General features: G+C 40.3%; 2 long non-coding RNA genes across 2 annotated transcripts in view; one reads left to right on the plus strand and one right to left on the minus strand.

Annotated features, from left to right (window-relative positions):
- LOC127483686 (uncharacterized) overlaps window positions 1-18,407 on the plus strand; it is a 68,454-nt gene that overhangs the window by 30,561 nt on the left and 19,486 nt on the right. The gene's annotated exons all lie outside the window — the stretch shown is intronic.
- On the minus strand, window positions 804-13,393 carry LOC103351100 (uncharacterized). Its single transcript, XR_518890.4, has 3 exons — window positions 13,242-13,393; window positions 3,959-4,077; window positions 804-1,829 (listed from the first exon to the last, which is right to left on the minus strand). It is a non-coding gene; the product is annotated as an uncharacterized lncRNA (long non-coding RNA).

Below are 18,407 nucleotides of genomic sequence, written 5' to 3' on the forward strand. Positions count from 1 at the left end.
CTAGCATTGCAGACAGCAGCTTACTCTGCTACACCACAGTGCTGGCCCCTTGTGCTTTTAACTTTTAAAAGAAATTCTAGTACACGTATTGGAAAAAGGAGGCACAACTCTCACTCCAGATGGCTGGTGACGAATCTGTGAGAACTGCTATGAGTGAATTGGACTTTGAGGTGCGAGGGTATGTTGCATTTTGACCAATGTTGGCCGTGTTTGTTGATTTTTTTTTTTTTTTGGACAGGCAGAGTGGACAGTGAGAGAGAGAGACAGAGAGAAAGGTCTTCCTTTGCCGTTGGTTCACCCTCCAATGGCCCCCGCGGCCGGCCTGCTGCAGCCGGCGCACCACGCCTATCCGAAGGCAGGAGCGCACTGCGCTGATCCGATAGCAGGAGCCAGGTGCTTCTCCTGGTCTCCCATGCGGGTGCAGGGCCCAAGGACCCAGGCCATCCTCCACTGCATTCCCTGGCCACAGCAGAGAGCTGGCCTGGAAGAGGGGCAACCGGGACAGAATCCGGCACCCTGACCAGGACTAGAACCCGGGGTGCCGGCACCGCAAGGTGGACGTGTTTGTTGATCTTAAAAATGGAGAAATGGAAATGTTTGTATTTCCAAACTCAGATTTCTTTAAAGTACCAAGGTTTAGGCTCTTTTCTTGGATGTTATTGTTTAAAACATGGTTCTCTGAGATCACACGGTCAGGCTGTATGAAAACGGAAGTTCATTTGTTTAAACTTATCGGCGGGAAACTCGCTCGTATAACCTTGTTCCATAGGCCTTTTCACTGTAAGAATAATTTGAAAGAAGGATGCCAACAACACATAATATCTTTAGAGAGCGAGAGGGAGACACTCAGCCACCCGCTCCCAGAGATGCTCACACACAGTGAGATGAACCAGTTGGCAGTGACACCCAAGCCACTCTGAGTTCAAAGTAGGAGCCACCTCAGAGTTCCCACCATCTGAAGAGGACCTTGGCTTTTTCCTTTGAAGCGTTTCCTTTGAAGGTCAAGGTAAAAGGTCCGTGTTGACTCAAGAAATTGCTAATCTATAGAAGGATGTGGCCTCTGCTCCATCACACATTTGTAACGTTCACATGAGGTTAACAAAACAAATGGCTGTGACGGAAATGCGTGAGCTGGGGCCCTGCTTTCTTTTCAACTGTCCCTGTGGCAGGAGCATTTCTCCGAGATCAGATAGGCCCCAGGCTAAGAGAGAAATCCGAATCAGATCCTGAGTTAATTTCGAGTTTCTTGAATTTCTGTCGTCAGGAATTCGTGTTCTGCAGTGGGCTGCTGCTTGCCAAGATGATGCAGGCAGAACTCAGAGTCACAAGATCTGAGTCAAAATCCCGAATCTTCCTTAATTAAGCAGTATCATCCCTGGCAGGTTTTCTCAGTTGCTCTTCTCCACCTGCCTCATACTAGGTCCTGCCAAACAATTTCTTTAAACAAGCTGAATAGTTTTAAAAACCCAACATTTTCTGAGAAATATTTTGAATATAGAACCCAGAAATAGGTAGGACTTACAAACTGAACTCTAAGATCTAGATGAATTCTAAGAGCATTCAGCTGGCTCATTGACACTCAAAAAAGCATTTTTCAACAATGCTACAGCATCACCAGAAGGCTGTGACTTTTATTTTGTTATCTTCGATTCCTAGCATCCTGAATCCTGCTAATTAGGAAATACTGCATACTTCCCCCACACTCATCCCTACTCCCATCCACACAAATACTGGGCCCAAATTGTTGGTGTACAGAAGATGGTGTGTATCAGGTATTGAATCTAAAAGCCTTTTTCTTCTGGAGAAGATGTACTGTCTGGAAGAAAAAACTGGAAATTTGAGACAAGAAACTTTGGTCAAATATTTTGTTATGCAATTGATGCAGGTGACGCCTCCCCAAATACCACCCCCCTTGCTAATAAGGTCACTCATGGAATTTGGAATGGATGTTGCATATGCTAGCCACCAAATGGCCCGCCTCAGAGTCCCAAGGGGTCCTATGTTTGGATAAAGTCTCTCTAACCCCTCTGTTATTGTTTATTCGAGTACTGATTCAAGGACCTTCTTCCATCTCACCCCCTCCCCACCAGCCACCACCACCAAAGAAATACCACCCAGAAAGCTAAGAGATCAACCACAGAGTGTGCGAAATGGGTGAGGATAGACTATATTACTTTAAAGAGGTAAAGGAACAGGCATGCTTGGAGTTAAAGGAGTGGATTTTGCTACCCCAAGTTAGGATTTTAAATGTAATTATGGATATAGATAAATGCATATTATTTACAGAGAGAAACATATATATAAATCTAGCTATCAGTTATCTATATCTTCTATTATCTATTATCTATCTATATAGTTATATCATCTATTCATGTGTGTCTTATGGTCCAATGTCTGGGGATACTCATATAGTGCACATAAATTACATTTTTACAGCTACTTTACTGCTAGGACTAAAGAAGTTTTCTCCATATTGATAACATTTTCCATCTTCTCAAAGTTCTAAGTTCATTGAATCTACATGAAAGTCATTTTCCTTATGTGAAAGTAAGTTACCATCCCAGGTCACTTTGGGAGGCTGAACCTTTCCCCATCTAGGAGTGGGGCTGGCCAAAGCCACACTGGATGCTCTCCCCAGGCCTTTGGCAGTCTGGATTGTAGAAGAGGGTCAAGAACACCTGTGCTGGTCCTCCATCTGGTCTCCTAGGTGGGTGGTGGGCTTCTCACCTGGCAGTCTTTCAGGCCAGCATGTGAATGAAGGCGCCTACGTGGATGTTCCGAAGCAATCTGTCAGGAGAATGTTGCTGAAACCCAAGTGGGGACACCGGGTTTGCCAGTGATGTGTCCACCATTTGGTCCCCTCAAGAGATGTTGGTTCAGCTGCTTGGGGAGGGATGGGAATGATATCTGGGGACACAGCGCAGAGGCCTGGATTGTTTCTGAGGTGTGGTTTGATGGTTGTGATTAATTGCGGAGATTGAGATGGAACACGTTTGTAGGAGATAAAGGGACTGATGTTTTAGAAATTTAGAAAGCGTTCAGCCATGAATTTTGTTGATAATGAGCAGTTGCTCACACATTCAACATTAAGATTTTGTTTGCAATAATTGTTTTATGCTCAATTCTTCTTCGGTCAATTCTCCACATTGCTACTGGACACAAGACATTGTGACCTTGGTTAAAATCTCTCAAGGAGGTAGAATGATAACAGAAATCCTGTTTAGAAAATTCATCTTTCTGCTTTTCTATGTTTTTTTTTTCATATTGTCTACAAAAACAAGTGTTCTGAAAGGATACTTTACATGAAATTATTTTCCTTTTAGATTTGAAACACAGAGAGAGACAGTGGCAGAAAGAGTTCCCATTTGCGGGCATACTTTTCAGATGCCTGCAGGGGACAGCACTGGGCTGAGGCTGGACTTGGGAGTCAGGAACTCAATCTGGGTCCCCATGTGGGTGACAGGAACCCGATTACTTGAGCCCTCATCACTGCCTTCCAAGGTCTGCATTAGCAGGAGGCTGGAGTTAGGAGATGGAGCCAAGACTAGAATCTAGGCACTCTGATATGAAATACAAGAATCTTAACTGCTAGACTGACCACCTGCTCCTAAACATATTTCTAAAGAAATCTTTTTATATATTTCTTTGCCTTTAGGATAAAGTATATATTTGTCACCAGTGACAAGAGCCTCCATCTCTCAAGTTCCTACTTGCCCACTGAGTGTTCACCAATGAGCTACCCTCTAATATGCACCTCCAACCGGGTGCAACTGCTCTCCATCTCTCTCTTTTGGCTCCTTGATTAACACTTCTTTTGTCCTTCAAGACTTAGTCCAAGAATTGTCTCCCAGTTGCCACCAACTCCGACCCTATCCCCTACACCAGTATCTTCTCCCATAGTCAACCAAAGCAGAGTCCTAAGAAGATTCTAGAAAATGTGTTATGATATTAGTCATACCTGGAGAAGAGAGGAAAATGTGAGCACTTTGAAGATTTAGGATGTCTTTGTAGAATACACAATGCTTCTCTAAGTTTGATTTCCTGCTTACGTCCAGTATTGGCTCAAAGTCCAATTTCCTGGTGGGAAAAGATAGAAAAAGTAGATTTATAATTATTATAAAAATTATAAACCCTTATACACACAGAATTTAGAGTTTTCAAAAATGCTTTCATAGTGATATTGTATTTAACTCACAACCAATGTTCTGAGCTGAATATGGTACAAACTATGCTTCCTCATTTGGTGCCAAACTTTTTGGAGTTAATGATGCCAGGGTTCAGAGAAATGAATTATTATGTTCAAGAGCTCACATTTAATTCATGCAAGAGTCAGAGGAAACCAACTACAAATGCTTTGCTCTTTTGTTATATTAAGGGACCTTTAAGATTGGCCGGCGCCGCGGCTCACTAGGCTAATCCTCCACCTAGTGGCGCCGGCACACCGGGTTCTAGTCCCGGTCGGGGCGCCGGATTCTGTCCAGGTTGCCCCTCTTCCAGGCCAGCTCTCTGCTGTGGCCCGGGAGTGCAGTGGAGGATGGCCCAAGTGCTTGGGCCCTGCACCCCTGGGAGACCAGGAGAAGCAACTGGCTCCTGGCTCCTGGCTCCTGCCTTCGGATAGGCGCGGTGCGCCGGCCGCAGCAGGCCGGCCGCGGGGGCCATTGGAGGGTGAACCAACGGCAAAGGAAGACCTTTCTCTCTGTCTCTCTCTCTCACTGTCCACTCTGCCTGTCAAAAAAAAAAAAAAAAAAAAAAAGACCTTGACCTTTAAGATAAGCTGGTGTTAGAAGGTAGCTTAATATATATTGAGTCAAGATTCCACCCAGTTTTGAATCCCTTCTGCCTGTTCTTCCACAGGCCTCCCCTGGCCAACATGCAGTCTTGTCACCCTGCTCCTCATTACCAGACCCAGGGACAGGGAGTTCACTGCATCCTTTTTTCTATCCTTTAATGACTGATAAATCACAGCCTTTACTGTAAAATTCTCCACGCTTGGTGTTGTGCTCAGTGTTTTACAAGTAAGGAGCCACCTCACATGATAGCAAATACTATTTCTAGTTTACAGAGGAGGAATTTGAGACACAGAAAGGGTTGAGTGTCTTAGGTATGGTCTTATAGAAAGTTTCTTACAGCACTGGGATTCAAACCCAGTTTGCCTGAGTCCTACCATATTACATGACTATTTACCCAAATCAAATTTCCTATGCTTTTTAACTATCGGCTTTACTTTTTGGTACCCCCTCAAAGATAGTATAAGTTCTTTTTATATGAGACAACATTCAATACTCTATTGGCAGGCAACTGTTTTGTTTTGTCAGAACCTCCTTATCCCAGGCCAGTTGTTACCAGCCTTTATACCTTTTTAAGTTTGATAGTTTCAGATTCTCTCTCCAACTTTCCAATTGCTCATTTGTGTTTCACCAGTTTGTCTATGTCTTAATGAAAATATTGCACACAAAGTGAAATGTGATAGTTGAGGTGCTGTTTGACCAGCAGTATAAATAATGTGACTAATTTTGAACTGATTTAACAATAAAACCACAGGCATTTCATAGATGATTACTCTAAGCTATGGTTCCTTTATCCTGACCTTAGGCCACTTGTTTTTTGGACCCACATATAGCTAGAACTTCACATATAACTCTAGAAAAACCTCACTTTACATTTGCTTCTCCTTATAGCCTATCAAGATCTGTTTGTCAACAACTTATTGCTACTGTCTATTCTATTTGTTTGTGTCTCAATCTTGTGGGATCTGCAAATCTATTTCTTCTGTATCTTTATGCTAGTCGTTGATTTCAAACATTAACAAAACATACAACATTTCCAAGTTTGATATCTATCTATATTCTATAGATATTTAACCCTTTATGGATTTTCCTAATTGCCCTTAAATCCAGTAAACTATTTCTCCATTTGGTCCATATAGATATCAAGACACCTTTTACTAATTTTGCTGAAAAAAGATAGACTGAGGCAGTTATCTTGTAGCCCTATCCCCAGCAAATTTATTCATTCATCCAACTATTGCCAATAACTTGTCATCTCATAATGCTAAACACAGTGGAAGATGCAATGATAAACATGCTGTGGTTTATGTCCACAAGATGCTTGCGTAATAGACTGAGAGAAAAACACAAGAAGACCATGCCGGGGGAATACGATCAATCAGTGAGGATGGTACCCACCACCCCAGGTCCTGCAAATCTGGTGTGAAGAGGTGATGGGATGAGGAAAGGAAGACAGGCCTTGGAGTCACATAACTTTTTTTTAAAGATTTATTTATTTATTCAAAAGTCAGAATTACGCAGAGAGGCAGAGAGAGAGAGGTCTTCCATCCGATGGTTCACTCCCCAATTGGCCTCAACGGCTGGAGCTGCGCTGATCTGAAGGGAGGAGCCAGGAGCTTCTTCCAGGTTTCCCACACGGGTGCAGGGGCCCAATGACTCGGGCCATCTTCTATTGCTTTCCCAGGCTCACTAGCATAGAGCTGGATAAGAAGAGGAGCAGCCGGGACTTGAACTGGTACCCACATGGGATGCCGGCACTTCAGGCCAGGGCTTTAACCCACTGCACCACAGCGACCTGACCGACCTGACTTTCTAAGGAAGAAACAAGCCAAGAGATATGAGGAAAATTGCTAGGGATTACAAAAGTACCCAGTGACAGAACTGGGTCTTGTAGATTTAAGTTCAGTCTCCTTTTCGCTATACATTTTGCTCAGGATCACTTCCCACCTCAGTCTTAACCATATATGTATCTTACAACAGGATTAAAAGATTTTCCACAGCTATAATTTACTAGACTCATTATGTTTGGTAGACTATTAATACTCTATTGATATTATTAACTAATGGTCTATTAAATAAGAATGTTCACTGAATTGGTACTCCAATCATTTTCCTGAAAGAAATCCAAAAAGACGGGCCACCTGCAGAAGCTTATCATTTAATACAAATACTTGGGCAGGTGCGCCCATCGCTTTCTCTCCTTAGCTCTGTATTTGCATCCATCTGCTCCCCACGCTTTCCCATTCTTTGTGTATGCCTGCCCAAATCATCCACTAATTATCAATTTTAATTCAAGTCTTAGACTCTCACCTGGTTGGCAACAGATGGAGTTGTACTATTTCATTCTAATCATTTCAGGAAGCTGAAGAATATATTGATGTTTAAGACATAAGAGAAAGTATTCAGCTTAGAAAAGGAGCAAGCATCACAGGGAAAAAAGAGAAAGTTATATGAAGCAAATGTAAAACTGAACTAGAAACCAAAACAATAAAATTGATAATTAAATAACAGATTTGCTCATTTGGCAACTCTAGCCAAAGGAGCCTCTAGGAAATCTCAGAAGTAAACACGCACATAAAACACTCATAAAATTGGAAAAAGACCAAATCACCTAAAGAGTATAAAATTCTGGGGCGGACATTGTGTCACAACAGGTGAAGCTGCACTTTGGATGCCTGTGTCCCATATTGGAGTGCCTAGGGTTGAGTCCCGCCTCTGCTTCCGGTTCAGTTTCCTGCTAGTGTGCCCAGGAGAAGCACACGATGGCACTACTACTGGAGTCCTGTCTCCCATCAGGGAGGATCAGGATGGAGCTCCTTACTCCTGGCTTCTACCTGGCCCAGCCCTGGGTATTTCAGGCATTTGAGGAGTAAGCCAGTGAATGGAAGAACTCTGTCGTGTTCTGTTACTGCCTTTCAAACAAACAAATGAATAAAACTTTTTTTTAAAAAAAGCTAATGATTCTTTTAAAATATAAAATTCTATAAATGATTTAATAAAACATCATATATAATTTTATTAAATGTAAATACTTCAATACAATGATTTTCCAGAAAATATATTATCCAAAAGTAGAAATTCCAAAGAAAGGATAACTGTGGAAATAATCGAGGATGTCGAAGAACCTTCACCAAAAGGAATTCAGATAAAGGGTTCACAGCTGAATACTTCCAGACACTCCTTCCAGACCTTTAATCAAAAGATAATTCCTGTGTTACATAAAACCTTCCAGAGAACAGAAATATGAAGAATTACCAAATTTCTCAGGCCCAATTCCAAATCAGGTAAAGATGGTGAATAAAACAGAAAGCCAATAAGGACAAGGACAATTAAAGACCAACCCTTCCGAAATCAACAATAATGCATTAGGAGAGGGACATATCATAATCTAGTTAAGTTGCACCAGAAATATAGGAATATTCCCAAAAATAATAATATAGCATTTTAATTTTTAACTATGCTCCTTAATTGATTTAAATTAAATATTATTCAAGATTCAAAATAGTTTCAGTAGGACTAAAAGCCCATTTACTCGTTTCCCTAAGAAGATAAAGAATATGTATTCCAAAGAACTAATCAACATTCTATTAGATGTAGAGCAAATATTTTTGAAAATATTAAATTAATTAATTCTACTCCCCTTTGAATTTATTCCTCAGGTAGCTCTCCACCTCCTAAACTTGACTTCTATAGAAGCTATGGGTTCCAAAGTCTTTTTTTTTTTTTTCGAGAGAAAACCACCAGAAACACCACCCACACCATCACCTGTCAATATCCACAGAATTAGCAGCAACCAGGCAGAGAGGTATCCAGCCTGAATGTTGCCAGGGTTTCCCCACAGATTGGCATCTTGGTCATGAAACTGATGTTCCTTGCCGGAAGGAGGCTATGACCAAGGAAAAATAAGAGCTTACTGTTTCCAGCCCAAAGGTTTGGAAGGAAGAAGGAAAAGAGAAGGAAAAGAGAAGAGAGCATCAAAGGATGCAAGATAAGAGACATATTCCAAGCTCCTCCTGGAGCTTTGAAACCTGGAACAAGAGAGACACAGGTTAGCATGACACTGACAACGCTGTGGCCCAGCATTGTCCCAGAGAGGGCGCTGAGCTCTCCCTCAGCCTCCCACATGAACTGAGCAGTTCCAGAAGCTGATCCTTTAGGGAAAAAACTGGAAGGAAGGGAGAGGAGTTGAGAACTAGGGGTCCCTCGTGGGGAGGAGCTGTATGAAGGACATAGGTCTGTCCATAGGTCACCACCTTTTGACCGAACCACTAGCCACAGTCATCACCTGCCAATTCCCACAGGATCAGTAGTGAGCCAGGCAGACAGGCGTTGCCATGAAGAGATCAGTGAGATTCCGAGGGGACTGGTACACATCTGAGGATATTTCCACTGGCATGAGACTAGCGACTGCCTACAAGATGAGCAATCGTGTGATCTTATAGTTTAACATCACAACTAATCATCACAGACATGTAAATGATATGACCAGGACTTACTCTTTATAATCTTAGTCTTTATAGTCTTGTTATAGATGAATTGATTAAAGAGTCAAAAAATAAAAGACTAATGGTAAAAGAGAATGATCACAGATGGGGAAAATATCAGCTTTCTAAGTTTTGAAGTAATGAAATAAGTTTGAAAGGCAATAACTGCAAATTCCTTATAGATAACCTAAGAGCTTCAATCAAATACCACAAAAATAGATCCTTTAAATATATTCTTGATGTAATAATAGAGGATCTTTCTTTAAAAAATAAAGAAAATTTATTTGAACATATGCGCCATTTAGGGAAATATGCCTGCTTTTAAGGTATTAGTTTTTCCCACTTAAATAAAACAAAAATGTGGATGTTTGCTTTTATCATCATTTAATATTGTTTTTAAAATTCTGGGTAATACAATAAAAATAAAATACATAATGATTGTAAATGGAAAGATAAGCTATACTTATTTGCAAAGGATGATACTTCTAAAAAATCCTGGAGAATCATCTGAAAATCCTTTGGAATAGTGGTTCCCAAATTTCTCTCTGTCTTAAAATGTACCTAAGGAATGTCACAAGGATTTTGGTGCTTGTGTCTCGTCCAGAAGCTGCAACTTAACTGGTCTGGGGTGTGTCCTGGACTTTGGAATTTTTCAAAATCCCTAGGGGATTCTAATGTGCAGACAAATATGATAATCACTTTATAATTAATAAGTGAGCTCAGTACATCAACTAGATTCAAGGTCGTTGTACAAAAGTAGGTTTCCTACCCTACAAATAAGTAGTTAGAAAATAAGAACAGAAAAAAAAATCTCATTTATAAGAGTGACAAATGTAAAAATACCCAAGAAGTATATTACTAAGAAAAGTGTAATATTTGTGCAATGTAAATTATAATATTTTACTAGGAGACATAGCAGAAAGTTTAAATAAGTTAAGAGACATAGAATGTTTATAAATACAGGGCAGTTCCACACTGTACCAGAGGAGGATTTCGAAAGAAGGGGCTGGGCCTATGCTGTGGTGCAGTGGGTTAATACCTATGGTATTAATACCATATGAGTGCCTGTTTGAGACCCGGTTGCTCCACTTCCAATCCAATTCTGTGCTATGGCCTGGGAAAGCAGTGGAGGATGGCCCAAGTCCTTGGTCCCTGCACCCGCATGGGAGACCCGGAGGAGGTTCCTGGCTCCTGGCTTCAGATCAGCGCAGCTCCGGCCATTGTGGCCATCTGGAGAGTGAACCAGCGGATGGTAGACCTCTCTCTCTGTCTCTACCTCTCTCTGTAACTCTGCCTGTCAAATAAAAAAAATAAAGCTTAAACAAAAAAAGAGAGAAGGGGTTGAAAAGTAAAATCCTAAGAAAGTAATCTCAAATTTGAATAAATGGATTTTTTTTGACAGGCAGAGTGGACAGAGAGAGAGAGAGACAGAGAGAAAGGTCTTCCTTTGCCGTTGGTTCACCCTGCAATGGCTGTTGCAGCCGGTGCACTGCGCTGATCCGAAGCCAGGAGCCAGGTGCCTCTCCTGGTCTCCCATGAGGGTGCAGGGCCCAAGGACTTGGGCCATCCTCCACTGCACTCCCTGGCCACAGCAGAGAGATGGAGTGGAAGAGGAGCAACCAGGACAGAATCCGGCGCTCCGACCAGGATTAGAACTCGGGGTGTCGGTGCCGCAGGCGGAGGATTAGCCTATTGAGCCGTGGCGCCAGCCTTGAATAAATGGATTTTTAAAAAGTTTAAAAAATCATGTTCAAAAAATAACAATGGAGTTTGCTTTACTAGGTGTTAAGTGAGTTTATAAAGGTGTAATTTTAGTCTAAGAAAAAGAAGATTAGTAAGAAAACATTTGCAGCAAATAACAAAAGATTAATATTTGTAGCTCATAAAAGGCTATTAAAATAAAAAATTGAGGTCACAAAATGAAAACGACGGACAGACATAAAACAGTGTGCAAAAAAAGATCATGAATGAAAATTTTTATTAAAAATCTTAAGAGACACATGAAAATTATATTTATGGTATACCATATGGTGTTTTGCTATATGAATAGATTGTGCTGTCCAATCAGGGTTAACATATCTATCTCCTCAAATGTTTAACATTTCATTATAGTGAAAGCATTTCTTCAAGATTTGTGTGTGTGTGTGTGTGTGTGCGTGCAGTACATTAATATTATAATCACCTTTCTGTGTTGCAGAATCCTGGAATTTTTTCCTCCTATCTAATTGTAACATAGTAACTGTTAATCAAACTTTCCCTACCCTTTCCAGTCCCCTTCCCTCCTTAGCCTCTATTAACCATTATACTTTTAACTTCTATGAGATCGCTATTTCTAATTTATTGATTGGCAAGGTAAAAAACCCAAAAACACGGCCCTCACTGAAGCGGGTGAGGGGGTGAGGGGAAGGAGCTCTGTGAGACAGCCAAACGTTGATGGGTCTGTAGTTGATCCTTATCTTTCTGGAAAGCGAATTGGCAACATATACCCAGTATCTTAAAATATTTTTTCTCTGACACATAATCCCAGTTCTAAGACTATTCTTTCCCAACAGGAAGACAAGGATTTACATCTAAGGGTAGTATGAATGCTATACAAGATTGGAACTGACCTACATGTCTAGCAATAGAGAAACAGATGAACAGGTCTGTAAGATCCATCCTTATAGTGGGAGAGTGTGGGACAAATAAGAGGGGACTTCAGAAAGTTCTTGGAAAAATACAATTAAAAATAAGTATATGTTGGTGGACAAATATTTTGAAATCTATGTATAGTGTTTTCTGTAAATTTTTTGAAAACTCCTTGTCCTTTACTTTTGCAAACAGATAAAAATAATTTTTAACGCATTTATTGATGTTAGAAAACAAAGAAGAGACAGAAATATGCTAAAATTTAGGTAGTGACAAGTAGCAGGCTTTTTTCTATATTAGATTATTTTAACACCAGTATTTGTTTTTATAACAAATATTATTAGTATTAGTTTATGAACAGAGATAAAGACAGGGAGAAAAGGAAAAGAAACAAGAGAAAGACTAATGACTAAATATTGTGGAAAACCCATATTTATAAAAGCATGACAATTAATAGGTAAATAGGAAAATGACAAAATAATTTACATAAAGAAAAGTTAACATTGTACCATATTAAATGTTGTTCATAAAGAAATCTAAGTTAAGGTGCCGATTCATGGCTAAAAGTGAACTGAAAACTTAAACTAATTTCCAGTGTTGAGGAGGTTAGAGTGGAAATAATCATACATATAAAAAGTTGGAGCATCGTAAACTGATGCAATAGTTTTTTAAAAGCAATTTGATTCCAAACATTAAAAGCTCTAATAATGTCCACAGCCTTTGAAAAGCCTAATCTCACTTGGGAAATGCTTCTGAAGAAAGTATTCAAAAAGGAAAAGATAGAAAAAAGACGTCCATTGCAGTTTTAATTAAAGTGTTAATCTTGAAAATACTGTAGAGAACAAGACACATCATGATACATCAACCCCATGGACTCTTGGGATGCTATAAAACTAAGGAAGATGTGTGGTTTCCATCTTGAGTGCAGAATAAATGCAGAAGGCAAAACTGTATGTAGACAACTGATGACATTAGGAAACAGAGACTAGGAAGGAAAAAAATGTGCTAGGATGGTGAAATTATAGATTCATTTCCTTTATGTAATTGTATATATAATTATATAACAATTACATATATAATCAAATTACATAATATATAAATTATATACTATAAATCATAAATTAGATGATATGTTATCTAATTATATATATTATAGAATAATTAACATAATTGCTTCATATAATATATATTATATATAATAATTATGTGTAATTGTTTTAACAGTGGGCAAAAATAGAAGGGGAGAAGTATTAGAGAAAAGGGAGCAAAGGGGAAAATAGTCTTTATGCATTAATTACACACAAATTTAAGCATCAATTGAAGATAAAGACCTTTAATGTACCTGCAAAGTAGGTATTGTCTTCATTTCCATAGGTGAGTAGATAGCAGCCTGAACAGGCAAGTCACTTTAAATTCTGGAATTAAAATGTAGTCCCTCTTCCAGTTCCATTCTGCCTCCTGCCTCTAAATGTGTATACACTGCTGGCTGTTAGCCTTTATGTGTCATAGTTTTATTTGGATATGATGGAAGTTATGAAACATCTTCTCCAGAAAAACTTTCAAGAATGCATAAAATTTGCATGTCAGCACTTCCTAAGGGTAAGGTCACCATGAACCTTGTTGTATGGCTGTTGGCCTGGAAAATCAATAGTGCCACTTTTCATTCTCGAAGTCCTTCTGATTTGGATTATAAATTACATGATTATCTTTAATTAAAGGCCACGCATGGTCTTTTCCTTTTCCTCTTGTCAACCCCCAGCCTACCCTTTTATGTTTCCACTTGTGTGACTTCTTTAAGTAAAGCATCCAAACAGAGGCATTTTCTCTACATACCCAGTGTGAGGAGAGAAGTCATGAACAGGGAATGACCATCTACCTTATCTTGTCTGGTGTATCAGCTATATCTTGAAAGTACTGGTCAGCAGATAGCATGGAACTTTTGCCTGGGTACAAGAAGTCTTGTCAGGACTCAACAGTTGCCTGCATTTGGGACCTAAATGCTTTGGTGAGGGTTAAGAGATGAGTCCTGGAGGCCCAGGACATGCAGTATGGTACTAGGAGAAAGTCAACTACCAGGGGACACCCCAAATATGTCCCCTGGCCATACTTGGTCAGATTGGACCAGCTTGACATCTGTGGTTCATGATCAGGCAAAACAGTAGAAACATATTGGATACTGGCTCTGGAGAAATTGTGGCAGCTGCTGGGAGGTCTGTGTTCCTTCATGCTGGCGTGGGGATGATGCTGGTTTTGTTGTTGTCCTCAAAGCCCAGAGGGGCTGAGGGAAAACCATGGATATTAATGAGAAGCGCTGCCCACATGGAGGGCAGAGAAGACATGATGGACAAGCATACGGCAAGGAGTTGCTCCTTCTTGCCTCTGACTCAATCTGTCCAAAGCAAGGCTTCTTGACCTGGGATCCATGAACTCAACTGAGAGAAAAATCCATCATTATTTGCATTAACCTATCCTACAAATAATCACTTTGGATTTGTATGAATCTGGGTAACCAGTCACAGCAATAGGAATAGTAAAAATGGCTTTTTCACCATCAAAATCACTGATACTCTTATAGATGGTTCCAGTGTACATTTTTTAAAGATTTATTTTATTTCATTTTTTGGCAAGATCAACTTTCTTTTTTATTTATTTATATATATTAATTTTATTTAAGTTATTCAAATTTCATATATAAAGATTTAGGAACATAGTGACATTCCCCCCCTTCCGTCCCACCGATGCTCCAACACTTTTTCCTCCTCCCTCTCACGTTCCTTCTCTTTTATATTTATATTTACAAAGAGATTTATGTTCTCTTTACTTAATAATCATATAGTTAACCCTACACTAAGTAAAAGATTTCAACAAATACTATGAAGAAACAAGAAAAGAAAAAACAAAACAAAACACTGTTCTTCAGTGGAAGACACAAGGGCTGTAACAATCCTTGAATCTCACAATGTCTATTTCAGTCCAATACATTATATTTCAGGTACTCTATTAGTTACCTTGGATCAAGGAAAACATGTGATAGCTGTCTTCTGGGACTGGCTTTTTTTAAAAATTTTTTTTATTTGACAGAGTTATAGACAGTGAGAGAGAAAGACAGAGAGAAAGGTCTTCCTTCTGTTGGTTCACCCCCCAAAATGGCCGCCACGGCTGGTGCTGCTCTGATCCAAAGCCAAGAGCGCGGTGCTTCTTCCTGGTCTCCCATGCAGGTGCAGGGCCCAAGCACTTGGGCCATCCTCCACTGCCTTCCCAGGCCACAGCAGAGAGCTGGACTGGAAGAGGGGCAGTTGGGACTAGAACTGGCACCCATATGGGATGCCGGTGCCACAGGTGGAGGATTAACCAAGTGAGCCACGGCGCCGGCCCCCAGGACTGGCTTATTTAAGTATAATGGTTTCTGGTTGCATCCATTTGTTGCAAAAGATAGGATTTCATTTTTTTTTACAGTTAAGTAGTACTCCATAGTGTATATATACCACAGTTGATGGGCATATGGGTTGATTCCATTACTTTGCTATTATGAATTTTGCTGCAGTGAACATGGGGGTACAGATAAACAGTTTCATATGCTGATTTCTTTTGTTTGGGTAAATTTCCAGGACTTGGATGGCTGGATCATATGTTAGGTCTGTATTCAGATTTCTGAGCTATCTCCATACTGTCTTCCACAGTATCAGTTTACATTCACACCAGCAGTGGCCATGGGTACCTTTTCCCCCACATCCTCACCAGCATTTGTCATTTGTTGATTTCTGTATGTGAACCATTCTAACTGGAGTGAGGTGAAACTTCACTGTGGTTTTGATTTGCATTTCCCTGATGGCTAGCAGTCCTGAGCATTTTCTCAAGTGTCTGTTGGCCATTTGAATTTCCCTTCTTGAAGAATGTCTGTTCAAGTCTTTTGCCCATTTCTTAACTGGATTGTTTGTTTTGTTGTTGAATTTCTTGAGCATTTTATAAATTCTGGATGTTAACCTTTTATCAGTTACATAGTTTCAAAAATGTTCTCCCATTCTGTCAGTTGCCTCTTCACTTTGCTGAGTGTTTTTTTTTAAATCATTCAGTACTGAGTTCATTTGCATTAGGAGAACTTCATACTTTATTTTTTTTTATTTGACAGAGTTAGACAGTGAGAGAGAAAGACAGAGAGAAAGGTCTTCCTCCTGTTAGTTCACCCCCCAAATGGCCGCTGCTGCTGGAGCTATGGCAATCCGAAGCTAGGAGTCAGGTGCTTCCTCCTGGTCTTCCACACAGGTGCAGGGCCCAAGCACTTGGGCCATCCTCCACTGCCCTCCCGGGCCACAGCAGAGAGCTGGACTGGAAGAGGAGCAACCAGGACCAGAACCTGGCACCCATATAGGATGCTGGCACTGCAGGTAGAGGATTAACCAAGTGAGCCACGAAGCCGGCCCCGCCGGGTGTTGCTTTTGCATTGCAGAATGTCCTCAGCTTGATAAAATCTCATTTGTCAATTTTGGCTTTGATTGCCTGTGCTTCTGAGGTCTTTTCCAAGAAGTCTGCCTATGCCAAATGTCTTGCAGAGTTTCCCCACTGTTCTGTAGTTATTTGATGGTATCAGGTCATAGATTGAGGTCTTTAATCCATTTTGAGTGAATTTTTGTGTAAGGTGTAAAATAGGGGTCTACAAACTTTGGCACATGGAGATCCAGGTTCCCCAGCACCATTTGGTAAAGAGATGTCCTTGGTCCAGGGATTGATTTTAGCTCCTTTGTCCAAGATATGTTGCATGGTTTGATTTCTGGAGTTTCTATTTTGTTCCATTGGTCTATAAGTCTGATTTTGTGCCAGTACCAGGCTGTTCTGATTATAACTGCCTGGTAATATGTCTTGAAATCAGGGATTGTGAGGCCTCCAATATCGGTCAAGTCCATTTGGTCCATAGTATCAATTAACTCTGTTATTTCTTTGTTGATTTTCTGTTTAACTGATCTGTCCATTGATGAAAGTAAGTGTTCAAGCCCTCCATTACTATTTTTTAAAGATTTATTTATTTATTTGAAAGTCAGAGTTACACAGAGAAAGAAGGAAAGGCAGAGAGAGAGGTCTTCCCTGGTTCACTCCCCAGATGGCCACAATGGCTGGAGCTGTGCTGATTGGAAGCCAGGAGCCAAGAGTTTCTTCTGGGTCTCCCACGTGGGTGCAGGGGCCCAAGGACTTGGGCCATCTTCCACTGCTTTCCCAGGCCACAGCAGAGAGTTAAATTGGAAGTGGGCAGCTGGGACTCAAACCGGCACCCATTTGGGATGCCGGCACTGCAGGTTGCAGCCTTACCCACAATGTCACAGCACTTCTCCCTGCCTCTCCCCACAACACTGGCCCATTACTATTGTATTGGAGTCTATGTCTCCCCTTAGATCCATTATCATTTCTTTACATAGCCAGGTGCCCTGTAATTGGGTATGTATACATTTATTATAGTCACATCTTCCTGTTGAATTGATCCCTTAATCATTATAAAGCACTCTTCTTTGTCTCTTTTAACAGCTTTTATGTTAAAGTCTGTTTTGTCTGATATTAGGATGGCAGCACCTGCCCTTTTTCGCTTTCCATTAGCAAGGAATATCTTTTTCCATCTTTTCACTGTGAGTCTGTGTGTATCTTTGTTGGTGAGATGTGTTTCTTGTAGGCAGCAAATAGATGGGTCTTGTTTTTTAATCCATTCAGCCAGTCTTTTAACTAGAAAGTTGAGGCCATTTACATTCAAGGTGACTTTTGATAAGTAACGACTTGGCCCTCCCTTTTTTCCATAAATAATTCCTATTGTTTGCTTTGAATTTCTTTTGTACTTTTGCTGGGGTGTTTTCTGATTTCACAATCTTCCACGATTATGGCTATATTTTTGTGTGTAGCACATCCTTAAGCATCTTTGTTAAGACTGGGAGAGTGGCAACTGCTTCTTTCAATTTCCTTTTGTTGTGGAAAGTTTTATTTCACCTTCACCTATAAAAGGGAGGTTTGCAGGATACAGTGTTCTGCTTTAACAATTTTTTCTTTCAAGACTTGGACTGCATCTCCCCATTCCCTTCTAGCTTGTAGGGTTTCTGATGAGAAGTCAGCTGTAAGTCCAATTGGAGATCTTTTGAATGTAATCTGGCATTTTTCTCATGCACATTTTAGAATGTTTTCTCTATGTTTTACTGTGGAAAGTTTGACCACAATGTGTCATGGTGCAGGTCTTTTCTTATTTGGACATTGCTTTCTTTCTCCAAATTGGGGAATTTTTTTGTAATTATTTCACTAAATAGACCTTCTAGTCCATTCTCTCTTTCTACACCTTCAGGAACTCCTAAAATCCATATGTTGGGTCATTTGATTGTATCCCATATATCTCCAACACTGTTTTCATGTGTTCTATTTGCTTGTTGTTATTTGTTTATTTATTTGGTTTGACTGTAAGATTTCCAGAGATGTCTTCTAGTTCCAATATTCTTTCTTCTGCCTCGCCAAGTCTGCTGTTACGGCTTTCCACTGCATTTTT

The sequence above is a fragment of the Oryctolagus cuniculus genome, chromosome 12 (genome assembly GCF_964237555.1).
Source record: "Oryctolagus cuniculus chromosome 12, mOryCun1.1, whole genome shotgun sequence".
NCBI lineage: Eukaryota > Metazoa > Chordata > Mammalia > Lagomorpha > Leporidae > Oryctolagus > Oryctolagus cuniculus.